The sequence below is a fragment of the Lepisosteus oculatus genome, unplaced genomic scaffold (genome assembly GCF_040954835.1).
Source record: "Lepisosteus oculatus isolate fLepOcu1 unplaced genomic scaffold, fLepOcu1.hap2 HAP2_SCAFFOLD_39, whole genome shotgun sequence".
Lineage (NCBI taxonomy): Eukaryota > Metazoa > Chordata > Actinopteri > Semionotiformes > Lepisosteidae > Lepisosteus > Lepisosteus oculatus.
This window is the reverse complement of record NW_027167923.1, coordinates 770,049-784,382: the sequence shown is the minus strand read 5'-3', so window position 1 is coordinate 784,382 and position 14,334 is coordinate 770,049. Positions and strand designations below refer to the sequence as shown.

The 14,334-nt window shown below is 48.2% G+C and overlaps 3 non-coding genes across 3 annotated transcripts; all 3 read right to left on the bottom strand.

Moving 5' to 3' along the window:
• Positions 1-3,994: 3,994 nt before the first annotated feature.
• trnal-cag (transfer RNA leucine (anticodon CAG)) lies at positions 3,995-4,077 on the bottom strand. Its single transcript has one exon. It is a non-coding gene; the product is annotated as a tRNA-Leu (tRNA).
• A 4,030-nt stretch (positions 4,078-8,107) lies between these two features.
• Positions 8,108-8,190, bottom strand: trnal-cag (transfer RNA leucine (anticodon CAG)). The gene has a single exon. It is a non-coding gene; the product is annotated as a tRNA-Leu (tRNA).
• Positions 8,191-12,220: 4,030 nt separating this feature from the next.
• Positions 12,221-12,303, bottom strand: trnal-cag (transfer RNA leucine (anticodon CAG)). Its single transcript has one exon. It is a non-coding gene; the product is annotated as a tRNA-Leu (tRNA).
• Between the last annotated feature and the right edge of the window lie 2,031 nt (positions 12,304-14,334).

Sequence of the window (14,334 nt, the reverse complement as noted above, 5' to 3'; positions counted from 1 at the left end):
CGCGATCCCACTACGCTCCTCGAGTATCGCACTGTTATTAATACTACATTGTGACTCCAGCATTAAAATGTTTGGAAAATGTGTCGGCTTTTATAATCCAGTGTAGAGCAGCATGTGATGATTTGTGCTACAACACCAAGCGCTCAAAGTGACGTCTGCGTTTGTCGTTGAAACTTTCAACTCTTTCATCACTTATGTAGGAAATAAAAAGAGCAGTTGTGCGCCACGCGCAGAGCGGCCGTCAGCAGAGTGGCGCAGCGGAAGCGTGCTGGGCCCATAACCCAGAGGTCGATGGATCGAAACCATCCTCTGCTACGTGTGTCCTATGCATGATTCATAATCATGCCATTGGGTTAGCAAAGTGCCTTCAAATAGTCTGCATCTCCCTTTCTTTAAGTTCTGTCCTGAGTTTCTCTCTCGTGTGTGTTTGTGCAAGCTTGACACTTGCGGGACTCTTTAATCTTCACCAATACGGAGATGACCAAATGTGTCTTCGGTTGTTCTGAGGTCTTTGATAGTTTCTTCGAATGCTTCAACTGAACCTCGAAATCGAAGCAGTTATGTTTATATTGATTTCTCGCGTTAATCATTACGAACCAGGAACAGCCAGCACACTCGGTCGCATTAGTAATTATGTCACGTCTCTACTTAGCAGAGCATTCAAAGGCCCACTGGAAGTAGTAAAGCACTAAAACACTGCAAAACTGAACTCGGGAAAATCATACTGGGAGCTCTGAGCGATGTCTGCATCCAAGCCATCCAATACGGACTCTGAAACCTTGGAATATCAACACTATGATGCGCTACCTTTTACCTGGAGCAAAACGATGGAATTAGAAGAATGCTTACCGCAGGATACAACTGTGCCGCTGTTATTTGGAGCACGGTTTTCACTTGCATGAAAACTACATCAGAACGTTGAAGGATGATCACTGAGAAGTCCACAATGCTGAGGAGATTGTAGGTCGTACATTTCAATGATTACTGACATTTGCGCTGCTGGAGGTACAGTAATCAACAAAGAACAGGGTGTGCTACTCTCGAATCCGGTCAGCACATGATGAAAAGCCAGGAAGTATACCTTGTCAAATTGCCGTCAACAGGGACAAGTTAACCACCAGCTCCACCGGCGCCCGGCTAGCTCAGTCGGTAGAGCATGAGACTCTTAATCTCAGGGTCGTGGGTTCGAGCCCCACGTTGGGCGGTGCCCGTCTCCTTATTAACAAAGTTTCCCGCTCATCCTTGAACCTCTTACACCTCGATGGTACCGAGCACTGCGTTTTAATGCACAGGTGTGATCAAACCGAGATGAAAAGGGCGTATCTAGCTCCTTGCCCGAGAGATAAATCAAAGGTTCCGCAGATAATCCCTTGGCTCCGGTCACCCGGACGCAGATAGGAGCTGCAGCCATCATAACTTGTATGAAAACTAAGAAGAGCTCCTGTCTATTTACAGTTTCATTTACTCTAGCGTTTCCTTAAACATTGCGTGTACGAAGGCTAAGAAATTGGAGAGCTATTCTAATACAATAACTATTAGGAATCTTTTCGGCATAACAGTTTCACTGTGATTTTGCAGGTAACACGTACGTTGGGAAAACATTTTGAACGCGATCAATAACCGCACTGGAAAAATGTGGGAAAGAAAGGGCGAAAAGCGACTCTTCAACATGTGGAAATATCTTCCTGAGCGGAGCCCTCTTCTCGAAGCTCAACACTCTGCAAGAGTCACTTCTCCCAACTTGCGCCCGCAGGTTTCCGTAGTGTGCCTGCAAAGAGCCATCCGCTTGAGACAGGTGCACCTCCCGATTTCATTGAACTAAGCTAGATGCACAATTTCTAATGCAGCCTTCATCACAATAGACAGTTCATTTCTCGAAAGCTTGTCGTAAAAAAAGGAAACAAAGAACGAAAACGTATAGCTGACAATCTTCTGAAGATGCAGATTCAGCTTTGGGGAAATGGACATTTTATGTATGCAGATGCTTTTCAAGCGCTGGTTTTAGAACGTCGCTGTGCTTCCAGCATCCTTTTCAGCCTTCTAAACTGGCTACCGAGGTGCCGATCACATTGTAAAGCGGTTGAGAGGCCGGAGCTGCTCAAACCGCTCTTGCCGTTTCCCATCAATCAAAAGCACTATGTTGTTTCTTTGTATGGAAAGCTTTTCAAGTCTGGCATCGACACGCACCTTTCCTGAAACGTCCAAAAGGTGAATGCTTCGCAAAGAAATCCAGTCTACCTTCAGGGGGCATGATGTTGAAATCGGAATGAGCCCTGGGTGGGCTTGAAGCAGCAGCTGTTCAGTTAACAGCTGCACAGAAACGCACCCCGCTTGCTTTGTATCATTCGCAAGTTTCTGGTTAAAGAGTAAAAAAGGCTGGAATTCTTCTGCCAGCCGGCAGGATTTCTTCTACACTCACCCAGAAAAGCCAAGAATTGTATTTCATCTTTCGCAAGCTGTATTTTCCAGGAGGAGAATGAATACTTGCATTAAACTGAATCAAGCCGACAGAGACGCACAGCCGTTGTTTTTCTCCATGGGAAGTTTTTCGTTAAGGAAAAACACCGTTGTCATTTTCTTGCCAGCCGGCGGTATTTCTTGTGCAGCGATGAGCCCGATTTGTATTTCGTATTTCGCAAGTTGTGTGAATTTCTTGAAGTTGAAAGTGAATTCGCTCCAGAAAAGAAATGTCCAGTCGCATGAAAGCCGTGGCTGTTTGTTAAACCGCAGGACAGGACAGCTTGCGTTCTGTTTCTCATGGCGTTCGCAAAGGCGATTCCTGCCTTTAAAACTGCTGTGTCTGCGACTGAAAGTGGCGTGTGTCGCAGCTTCTAAAGTCTTGTTGACGCTCCTTGATGTTGCTTTCTCTCTGCCTAAGGAAGTTCGATTGTCGCGTCGGAAGGAGGAGACCTAATCCTTCCAGCTTTAAGCCACCCTTCAGTCTTCTGAAGGGTGTCCGAGTGCTAGCATGTCATTTGGCTTTTTTGGGGGGGAAACGGAGAGCGACATTGAAAAAGGTTACCGCCGCCGCCTCGCCCTCCGTGTTAAATGATCGCAAGCCGGCGGCGGCGGCGCTCCCTGTAGTCGTGGCCGAGCGGTTAAGGCGAAGGGCTAGAAAGCCATTGGGGACTCCCCGCGTCGGCTCGAATCCTGCCGACTACGGCGCCCTTCTCCTGTCGCTTCGGCCTGCCCAGAAAAAGGCGGAGTGCCGTTTCTCTCTTCCTGCTTCTTGTACAAACGCTTAATCGCTTGGACCTGCTGCCTTGGAAGTAATGTCTTTAACATCCACCAGTGACATTTCACAGCTGGAAGCACACAGCCACGCTTTTGGCATTGGCATGTCTTGCGCCCTACTTCCAGCCTTTGAAGACCTAATTATTCAAACTGAAAGAACCGGCTGAATGAGTGTTTGCAGTGCACCAGGAGGAGCAGGGACCATAGCATTGGAGGGGTGAGGATGGCGGAGATGGAAACGTTTTCATGCGCTCCTCTGGGAGGAATGAAAAGAAAAGACGAAACCGGAAACAGTAGTAGCCGCAAGAGGAAGTGTCTTCAAGCGCCAAGCAAGCGCTCCTCGTTAGTATAGTGGTGCGTATCCCCGCCTGTCACGTGGGAGACCAGGGATGGATTGCTTGACGGCGAGCCAGGTTGCTTTTCTCCCATCAGATTCCAACCGCTAATGCTAACGCAGTGTGTGGGAGCTTACATGCTTTTCCTTTCCCGTCTTTTTCGGACGACTATTCCAAAGGGGTAACCTGAAGGAATAGGGGCCTGAAGACACGAGGCATTCTTAAACCAGCACTGGGCTGCACGGCCTTCTGTTGTGATCAGGTTATATTCGAGTCAAAAAGCCAGAGCATCCGCTTCCATCCTATGGAGCACGAGCTAAATCGGAAGAGGCAGGGGATACACCTACGCCTATCGGCGCACGTTCCCTGCGTCAGGCTGCTTCACCCATTTGCACCCGACTGGAGACGGCACTGAGCAAGCTTTTTGTCAGGAGTGGGATTCGAACCCACGCCTCCAGGGGAGACTGCGACCTGAACGCAGCGCCTTAGACCGCTCGGCCATCCTGACGCTGGCCCCTAATCCCGGGGCGGTCTGATGAGCCACCGCGATCCCACTACGCTCCTCGAGTATCGCACTGTTATTAATACTACATTGTGACTCCAGCATTAAAATGTTTGGAAAATGTGTCGGCTTTTATAATCCAGTGTAGAGCAGCATGTGATGATTTGTGCTACAACACCAAGCGCTCAAAGTGACGTCTGCGTTTGTCGTTGAAACTTTCAACTCTTTCATCACTTATGTAGGAAATAAAAAGAGCAGTTGTGCGCCACGCGCAGAGCGGCCGTCAGCAGAGTGGCGCAGCGGAAGCGTGCTGGGCCCATAACCCAGAGGTCGATGGATCGAAACCATCCTCTGCTACGTGTGTCCTATGCATGATTCATAATCATGCCATTGGGTTAGCAAAGTGCCTTCAAATAGTCTGCATCTCCCTTTCTTTAAGTTCTGTCCTGAGTTTCTCTCTCGTGTGTGTTTGTGCAAGCTTGACACTTGCGGGACTCTTTAATCTTCACCAATACGGAGATGACCAAATGTGTCTTCGGTTGTTCTGAGGTCTTTGATAGTTTCTTCGAATGCTTCAACTGAACCTCGAAATCGAAGCAGTTATGTTTATATTGATTTCTCGCGTTAATCATTACGAACCAGGAACAGCCAGCACACTCGGTCGCATTAGTAATTATGTCACGTCTCTACTTAGCAGAGCATTCAAAGGCCCACTGGAAGTAGTAAAGCACTAAAACACTGCAAAACTGAACTCGGGAAAATCATACTGGGAGCTCTGAGCGATGTCTGCATCCAAGCCATCCAATACGGACTCTGAAACCTTGGAATATCAACACTATGATGCGCTACCTTTTACCTGGAGCAAAACGATGGAATTAGAAGAATGCTTACCGCAGGATACAACTGTGCCGCTGTTATTTGGAGCACGGTTTTCACTTGCATGAAAACTACATCAGAACGTTGAAGGATGATCACTGAGAAGTCCACAATGCTGAGGAGATTGTAGGTCGTACATTTCAATGATTACTGACATTTGCGCTGCTGGAGGTACAGTAATCAACAAAGAACAGGGTGTGCTACTCTCGAATCCGGTCAGCACATGATGAAAAGCCAGGAAGTATACCTTGTCAAATTGCCGTCAACAGGGACAAGTTAACCACCAGCTCCACCGGCGCCCGGCTAGCTCAGTCGGTAGAGCATGAGACTCTTAATCTCAGGGTCGTGGGTTCGAGCCCCACGTTGGGCGGTGCCCGTCTCCTTATTAACAAAGTTTCCCGCTCATCCTTGAACCTCTTACACCTCGATGGTACCGAGCACTGCGTTTTAATGCACAGGTGTGATCAAACCGAGATGAAAAGGGCGTATCTAGCTCCTTGCCCGAGAGATAAATCAAAGGTTCCGCAGATAATCCCTTGGCTCCGGTCACCCGGACGCAGATAGGAGCTGCAGCCATCATAACTTGTATGAAAACTAAGAAGAGCTCCTGTCTATTTACAGTTTCATTTACTCTAGCGTTTCCTTAAACATTGCGTGTACGAAGGCTAAGAAATTGGAGAGCTATTCTAATACAATAACTATTAGGAATCTTTTCGGCATAACAGTTTCACTGTGATTTTGCAGGTAACACGTACGTTGGGAAAACATTTTGAACGCGATCAATAACCGCACTGGAAAAATGTGGGAAAGAAAGGGCGAAAAGCGACTCTTCAACATGTGGAAATATCTTCCTGAGCGGAGCCCTCTTCTCGAAGCTCAACACTCTGCAAGAGTCACTTCTCCCAACTTGCGCCCGCAGGTTTCCGTAGTGTGCCTGCAAAGAGCCATCCGCTTGAGACAGGTGCACCTCCCGATTTCATTGAACTAAGCTAGATGCACAATTTCTAATGCAGCCTTCATCACAATAGACAGTTCATTTCTCGAAAGCTTGTCGTAAAAAAAGGAAACAAAGAACGAAAACGTATAGCTGACAATCTTCTGAAGATGCAGATTCAGCTTTGGGGAAATGGACATTTTATGTATGCAGATGCTTTTCAAGCGCTGGTTTTAGAACGTCGCTGTGCTTCCAGCATCCTTTTCAGCCTTCTAAACTGGCTACCGAGGTGCCGATCACATTGTAAAGCGGTTGAGAGGCCGGAGCTGCTCAAACCGCTCTTGCCGTTTCCCATCAATCAAAAGCACTATGTTGTTTCTTTGTATGGAAAGCTTTTCAAGTCTGGCATCGACACGCACCTTTCCTGAAACGTCCAAAAGGTGAATGCTTCGCAAAGAAATCCAGTCTACCTTCAGGGGGCATGATGTTGAAATCGGAATGAGCCCTGGGTGGGCTTGAAGCAGCAGCTGTTCAGTTAACAGCTGCACAGAAACGCACCCCGCTTGCTTTGTATCATTCGCAAGTTTCTGGTTAAAGAGTAAAAAAGGCTGGAATTCTTCTGCCAGCCGGCAGGATTTCTTCTACACTCACCCAGAAAAGCCAAGAATTGTATTTCATCTTTCGCAAGCTGTATTTTCCAGGAGGAGAATGAATACTTGCATTAAACTGAATCAAGCCGACAGAGACGCACAGCCGTTGTTTTTCTCCATGGGAAGTTTTTCGTTAAGGAAAAACACCGTTGTCATTTTCTTGCCAGCCGGCGGTATTTCTTGTGCAGCGATGAGCCCGATTTGTATTTCGTATTTCGCAAGTTGTGTGAATTTCTTGAAGTTGAAAGTGAATTCGCTCCAGAAAAGAAATGTCCAGTCGCATGAAAGCCGTGGCTGTTTGTTAAACCGCAGGACAGGACAGCTTGCGTTCTGTTTCTCATGGCGTTCGCAAAGGCGATTCCTGCCTTTAAAACTGCTGTGTCTGCGACTGAAAGTGGCGTGTGTCGCAGCTTCTAAAGTCTTGTTGACGCTCCTCGATGTTGCTTTCTCTCTGCCTAAGGAAGTTCGATTGTCGCGTCGGAACGGGGAGACCTAATCCTTCCAGCTTTAAGCCACCCTTCAGTCTTCTGAAGGGTGTCCGAGTGCTAGCATGTCATTTGGCTTTTTCGGGGGGGAAACGGAGAGCGACATTGAAAAAGGTTACCGCCGCCGCCTCGCCCTCCGTGTTAAATGATCGCAAGCCGGCGGCGGCGGTGCTCCCTGTAGTCGTGGCCGAGCGGTTAAGGCGAAGGGCTAGAAAGCCATTGGGGACTCCCCGCGTCGGCTCGAATCCTGCCGACTACGGCGCCCTTCTCCTGTCGCTTCGGCCTGCCCAGAAAAAGGCGGAGTGCCGTTTCTCTCTTCCTGCTTCTTGTACAAACGCTTAATCGCTTGGACCTGCTGCCTTGGAAGTAATGTCTTTAACATCCACCAGTGACATTTCACAGCTGGAAGCACACAGCCACGCTTTTGGCATTGGCATGTCTTGCGCCCTACTTCCAGCCTTTGAAGACCTAATTATTCAAACTGAAAGAACCGGCTGAATGAGTGTTTGCAGTGCACCAGGAGGAGCAGGGACCATAGCATTGGAGGGGTGAGGATGGCGGAGATGGAAACGTTTTCATGCGCTCCTCTGGGAGGAATGAAAAGAAAAGACGAAACCGGAAACAGTAGTAGCCGCAAGAGGAAGTGTCTTCAAGCGCCAAGCAAGCGCTCCTCGTTAGTATAGTGGTGCGTATCCCCGCCTGTCACGTGGGAGACCAGGGATGGATTGCTTGACGGCGAGCCAGGTTGCTTTTCTCCCATCAGATTCCAACCGCTAATGCTAACGCAGTGTGTGGGAGCTTACATGCTTTTCCTTTCCCGTCTTTTTCGGACGACTATTCCAAAGGGGAAACCTGAAGGAATAGGGGCCTGAAGACACGAGGCATTCTTAAACCAGCACTGGGCTGCACGGCCTTCTGTTGTGATCAGGTTATATTCGAGTCAAAAAGCCAGAGCATCCGCTTCCATCCTATGGAGCACGAGCTAAATCGGAAGAGGCAGGGGATACACCTACGCCTATCGGCGCACGTTCCCTGCGTCAGGCTGCTTCACCCATTTGCACCCGACTGGAGACGGCACTGAGCAAGCTTTTTGTCAGGAGTGGGATTCGAACCCACGCCTCCAGGGGAGACTGCGACCTGAACGCAGCGCCTTAGACCGCTCGGCCATCCTGACGCTGGCCCCTAATCCCGGGGCGGTCTGATGAGCCACCGCGATCCCACTACGCTCCTCGAGTATCGCACTGTTATTAATACTACATTGTGACTCCAGCATTAAAATGTTTGGAAAATGTGTCGGCTTTTATAATCCAGTGTAGAGCAGCATGTGATGATTTGTGCTACAACACCAAGCGCTCAAAGTGACGTCTGCGTTTGTCGTTGAAACTTTCAACTCTTTCATCACTTATGTAGGAAATAAAAAGAGCAGTTGTGCGCCACGCGCAGAGCGGCCGTCAGCAGAGTGGCGCAGCGGAAGCGTGCTGGGCCCATAACCCAGAGGTCGATGGATCGAAACCATCCTCTGCTACGTGTGTCCTATGCATGATTCATAATCATGCCATTGGGTTAGCAAAGTGCCTTCAAATAGTCTGCATCTCCCTTTCTTTAAGTTCTGTCCTGAGTTTCTCTCTCGTGTGTGTTTGTGCAAGCTTGACACTTGCGGGACTCTTTAATCTTCACCAATACGGAGATGACCAAATGTGTCTTCGGTTGTTCTGAGGTCTTTGATAGTTTCTTCGAATGCTTCAACTGAACCTCGAAATCGAAGCAGTTATGTTTATATTGATTTCTCGCGTTAATCATTACGAACCAGGAACAGCCAGCACACTCGGTCGCATTAGTAATTATGTCACGTCTCTACTTAGCAGAGCATTCAAAGGCCCACTGGAAGTAGTAAAGCACTAAAACACTGCAAAACTGAACTCGGGAAAATCATACTGGGAGCTCTGAGCGATGTCTGCATCCAAGCCATCCAATACGGACTCTGAAACCTTGGAATATCAACACTATGATGCGCTACCTTTTACCTGGAGCAAAACGATGGAATTAGAAGAATGCTTACCGCAGGATACAACTGTGCCGCTGTTATTTGGAGCACGGTTTTCACTTGCATGAAAACTACATCAGAACGTTGAAGGATGATCACTGAGAAGTCCACAATGCTGAGGAGATTGTAGGTCGTACATTTCAATGATTACTGACATTTGCGCTGCTGGAGGTACAGTAATCAACAAAGAACAGGGTGTGCTACTCTCGAATCCGGTCAGCACATGATGAAAAGCCAGGAAGTATACCTTGTCAAATTGCCGTCAACAGGGACAAGTTAACCACCAGCTCCACCGGCGCCCGGCTAGCTCAGTCGGTAGAGCATGAGACTCTTAATCTCAGGGTCGTGGGTTCGAGCCCCACGTTGGGCGGTGCCCGTCTCCTTATTAACAAAGTTTCCCGCTCATCCTTGAACCTCTTACACCTCGATGGTACCGAGCACTGCGTTTTAATGCACAGGTGTGATCAAACCGAGATGAAAAGGGCGTATCTAGCTCCTTGCCCGAGAGATAAATCAAAGGTTCCGCAGATAATCCCTTGGCTCCGGTCACCCGGACGCAGATAGGAGCTGCAGCCATCATAACTTGTATGAAAACTAAGAAGAGCTCCTGTCTATTTACAGTTTCATTTACTCTAGCGTTTCCTTAAACATTGCGTGTACGAAGGCTAAGAAATTGGAGAGCTATTCTAATACAATAACTATTAGGAATCTTTTCGGCATAACAGTTTCACTGTGATTTTGCAGGTAACACGTACGTTGGGAAAACATTTTGAACGCGATCAATAACCGCACTGGAAAAATGTGGGAAAGAAAGGGCGAAAAGCGACTCTTCAACATGTGGAAATATCTTCCTGAGCGGAGCCCTCTTCTCGAAGCTCAACACTCTGCAAGAGTCACTTCTCCCAACTTGCGCCCGCAGGTTTCCGTAGTGTGCCTGCAAAGAGCCATCCGCTTGAGACAGGTGCACCTCCCGATTTCATTGAACTAAGCTAGATGCACAATTTCTAATGCAGCCTTCATCACAATAGACAGTTCATTTCTCGAAAGCTTGTCGTAAAAAAAGGAAACAAAGAACGAAAACGTATAGCTGACAATCTTCTGAAGATGCAGATTCAGCTTTGGGGAAATGGACATTTTATGTATGCAGATGCTTTTCAAGCGCTGGTTTTAGAACGTCGCTGTGCTTCCAGCATCCTTTTCAGCCTTCTAAACTGGCTACCGAGGTGCCGATCACATTGTAAAGCGGTTGAGAGGCCGGAGCTGCTCAAACCGCTCTTGCCGTTTCCCATCAATCAAAAGCACTATGTTGTTTCTTTGTATGGAAAGCTTTTCAAGTCTGGCATCGACACGCACCTTTCCTGAAACGTCCAAAAGGTGAATGCTTCGCAAAGAAATCCAGTCTACCTTCAGGGGGCATGATGTTGAAATCGGAATGAGCCCTGGGTGGGCTTGAAGCAGCAGCTGTTCAGTTAACAGCTGCACAGAAACGCACCCCGCTTGCTTTGTATCATTCGCAAGTTTCTGGTTAAAGAGTAAAAAAGGCTGGAATTCTTCTGCCAGCCGGCAGGATTTCTTCTACACTCACCCAGAAAAGCCAAGAATTGTATTTCATCTTTCGCAAGCTGTATTTTCCAGGAGGAGAATGAATACTTGCATTAAACTGAATCAAGCCGACAGAGACGCACAGCCGTTGTTTTTCTCCATGGGAAGTTTTTCGTTAAGGAAAAACACCGTTGTCATTTTCTTGCCAGCCGGCGGTATTTCTTGTGCAGCGATGAGCCCGATTTGTATTTCGTATTTCGCAAGTTGTGTGAATTTCTTGAAGTTGAAAGTGAATTCGCTCCAGAAAAGAAATGTCCAGTCGCATGAAAGCCGTGGCTGTTTGTTAAACCGCAGGACAGGACAGCTTGCGTTCTGTTTCTCATGGCGTTCGCAAAGGCGATTCCTGCCTTTAAAACTGCTGTGTCTGCGACTGAAAGTGGCGTGTGTCGCAGCTTCTAAAGTCTTGTTGACGCTCCTCGATGTTGCTTTCTCTCTGCCTAAGGAAGTTCGATTGTCGCGTCGGAACGGGGAGACCTAATCCTTCCAGCTTTAAGCCACCCTTCAGTCTTCTGAAGGGTGTCCGAGTGCTAGCATGTCATTTGGCTTTTTCGGGGGGGAAACGGAGAGCGACATTGAAAAAGGTTACCGCCGCCGCCTCGCCCTCCGTGTTAAATGATCGCAAGCCGGCGGCGGCGGTGCTCCCTGTAGTCGTGGCCGAGCGGTTAAGGCGAAGGGCTAGAAAGCCATTGGGGACTCCCCGCGTCGGCTCGAATCCTGCCGACTACGGCGCCCTTCTCCTGTCGCTTCGGCCTGCCCAGAAAAAGGCGGAGTGCCGTTTCTCTCTTCCTGCTTCTTGTACAAACGCTTAATCGCTTGGACCTGCTGCCTTGGAAGTAATGTCTTTAACATCCACCAGTGACATTTCACAGCTGGAAGCACACAGCCACGCTTTTGGCATTGGCATGTCTTGCGCCCTACTTCCAGCCTTTGAAGACCTAATTATTCAAACTGAAAGAACCGGCTGAATGAGTGTTTGCAGTGCACCAGGAGGAGCAGGGACCATAGCATTGGAGGGGTGAGGATGGCGGAGATGGAAACGTTTTCATGCGCTCCTCTGGGAGGAATGAAAAGAAAAGACGAAACCGGAAACAGTAGTAGCCGCAAGAGGAAGTGTCTTCAAGCGCCAAGCAAGCGCTCCTCGTTAGTATAGTGGTGCGTATCCCCGCCTGTCACGTGGGAGACCAGGGATGGATTGCTTGACGGCGAGCCAGGTTGCTTTTCTCCCATCAGATTCCAACCGCTAATGCTAACGCAGTGTGTGGGAGCTTACATGCTTTTCCTTTCCCGTCTTTTTCGGACGACTATTCCAAAGGGGAAACCTGAAGGAATAGGGGCCTGAAGACACGAGGCATTCTTAAACCAGCACTGGGCTGCACGGCCTTCTGTTGTGATCAGGTTATATTCGAGTCAAAAAGCCAGAGCATCCGCTTCCATCCTATGGAGCACGAGCTAAATCGGAAGAGGCAGGGGATACACCTACGCCTATCGGCGCACGTTCCCTGCGTCAGGCTGCTTCACCCATTTGCACCCGACTGGAGACGGCACTGAGCAAGCTTTTTGTCAGGAGTGGGATTCGAACCCACGCCTCCAGGGGAGACTGCGACCTGAACGCAGCGCCTTAGACCGCTCGGCCATCCTGACGCTGGCCCCTAATCCCGGGGCGGTCTGATGAGCCACCGCGATCCCACTACGCTCCTCGAGTATCGCACTGTTATTAATACTACATTGTGACTCCAGCATTAAAATGTTTGGAAAATGTGTCGGCTTTTATAATCCAGTGTAGAGCAGCATGTGATGATTTGTGCTACAACACCAAGCGCTCAAAGTGACGTCTGCGTTTGTCGTTGAAACTTTCAACTCTTTCATCACTTATGTAGGAAATAAAAAGAGCAGTTGTGCGCCACGCGCAGAGCGGCCGTCAGCAGAGTGGCGCAGCGGAAGCGTGCTGGGCCCATAACCCAGAGGTCGATGGATCGAAACCATCCTCTGCTACGTGTGTCCTATGCATGATTCATAATCATGCCATTGGGTTAGCAAAGTGCCTTCAAATAGTCTGCATCTCCCTTTCTTTAAGTTCTGTCCTGAGTTTCTCTCTCGTGTGTGTTTGTGCAAGCTTGACACTTGCGGGACTCTTTAATCTTCACCAATACGGAGATGACCAAATGTGTCTTCGGTTGTTCTGAGGTCTTTGATAGTTTCTTCGAATGCTTCAACTGAACCTCGAAATCGAAGCAGTTATGTTTATATTGATTTCTCGCGTTAATCATTACGAACCAGGAACAGCCAGCACACTCGGTCGCATTAGTAATTATGTCACGTCTCTACTTAGCAGAGCATTCAAAGGCCCACTGGAAGTAGTAAAGCACTAAAACACTGCAAAACTGAACTCGGGAAAATCATACTGGGAGCTCTGAGCGATGTCTGCATCCAAGCCATCCAATACGGACTCTGAAACCTTGGAATATCAACACTATGATGCGCTACCTTTTACCTGGAGCAAAACGATGGAATTAGAAGAATGCTTACCGCAGGATACAACTGTGCCGCTGTTATTTGGAGCACGGTTTTCACTTGCATGAAAACTACATCAGAACGTTGAAGGATGATCACTGAGAAGTCCACAATGCTGAGGAGATTGTAGGTCGTACATTTCAATGATTACTGACATTTGCGCTGCTGGAGGTACAGTAATCAACAAAGAACAGGGTGTGCTACTCTCGAATCCGGTCAGCACATGATGAAAAGCCAGGAAGTATACCTTGTCAAATTGCCGTCAACAGGGACAAGTTAACCACCAGCTCCACCGGCGCCCGGCTAGCTCAGTCGGTAGAGCATGAGACTCTTAATCTCAGGGTCGTGGGTTCGAGCCCCACGTTGGGCGGTGCCCGTCTCCTTATTAACAAAGTTTCCCGCTCATCCTTGAACCTCTTACACCTCGATGGTACCGAGCACTGCGTTTTAATGCACAGGTGTGATCAAACCGAGATGAAAAGGGCGTATCTAGCTCCTTGCCCGAGAGATAAATCAAAGGTTCCGCAGATAATCCCTTGGCTCCGGTCACCCGGACGCAGATAGGAGCTGCAGCCATCATAACTTGTATGAAAACTAAGAAGAGCTCCTGTCTATTTACAGTTTCATTTACTCTAGCGTTTCCTTAAACATTGCGTGTACGAAGGCTAAGAAATTGGAGAGCTATTCTAATACAATAACTATTAGGAATCTTTTCGGCATAACAGTTTCACTGTGATTTTGCAGGTAACACGTACGTTGGGAAAACATTTTGAACGCGATCAATAACCGCACTGGAAAAATGTGGGAAAGAAAGGGCGAAAAGCGACTCTTCAACATGTGGAAATATCTTCCTGAGCGGAGCCCTCTTCTCGAAGCTCAACACTCTGCAAGAGTCACTTCTCCCAACTTGCGCCCGCAGGTTTCCGTAGTGTGCCTGCAAAGAGCCATCCGCTTGAGACAGGTGCACCTCCCGATTTCATTGAACTAAGCTAGATGCACAATTTCTAATGCAGCCTTCATCACAATAGACAGTTCATTTCTCGAAAGCTTGTCGTAAAAAAAGGAAACAAAGAACGAAAACGTATAGCTGACAATCTTCTGAAGATGCAGATTCAGCTTTGGGGAAATGGACATTTTATGTATGCAGATGCTTTTCAAGCG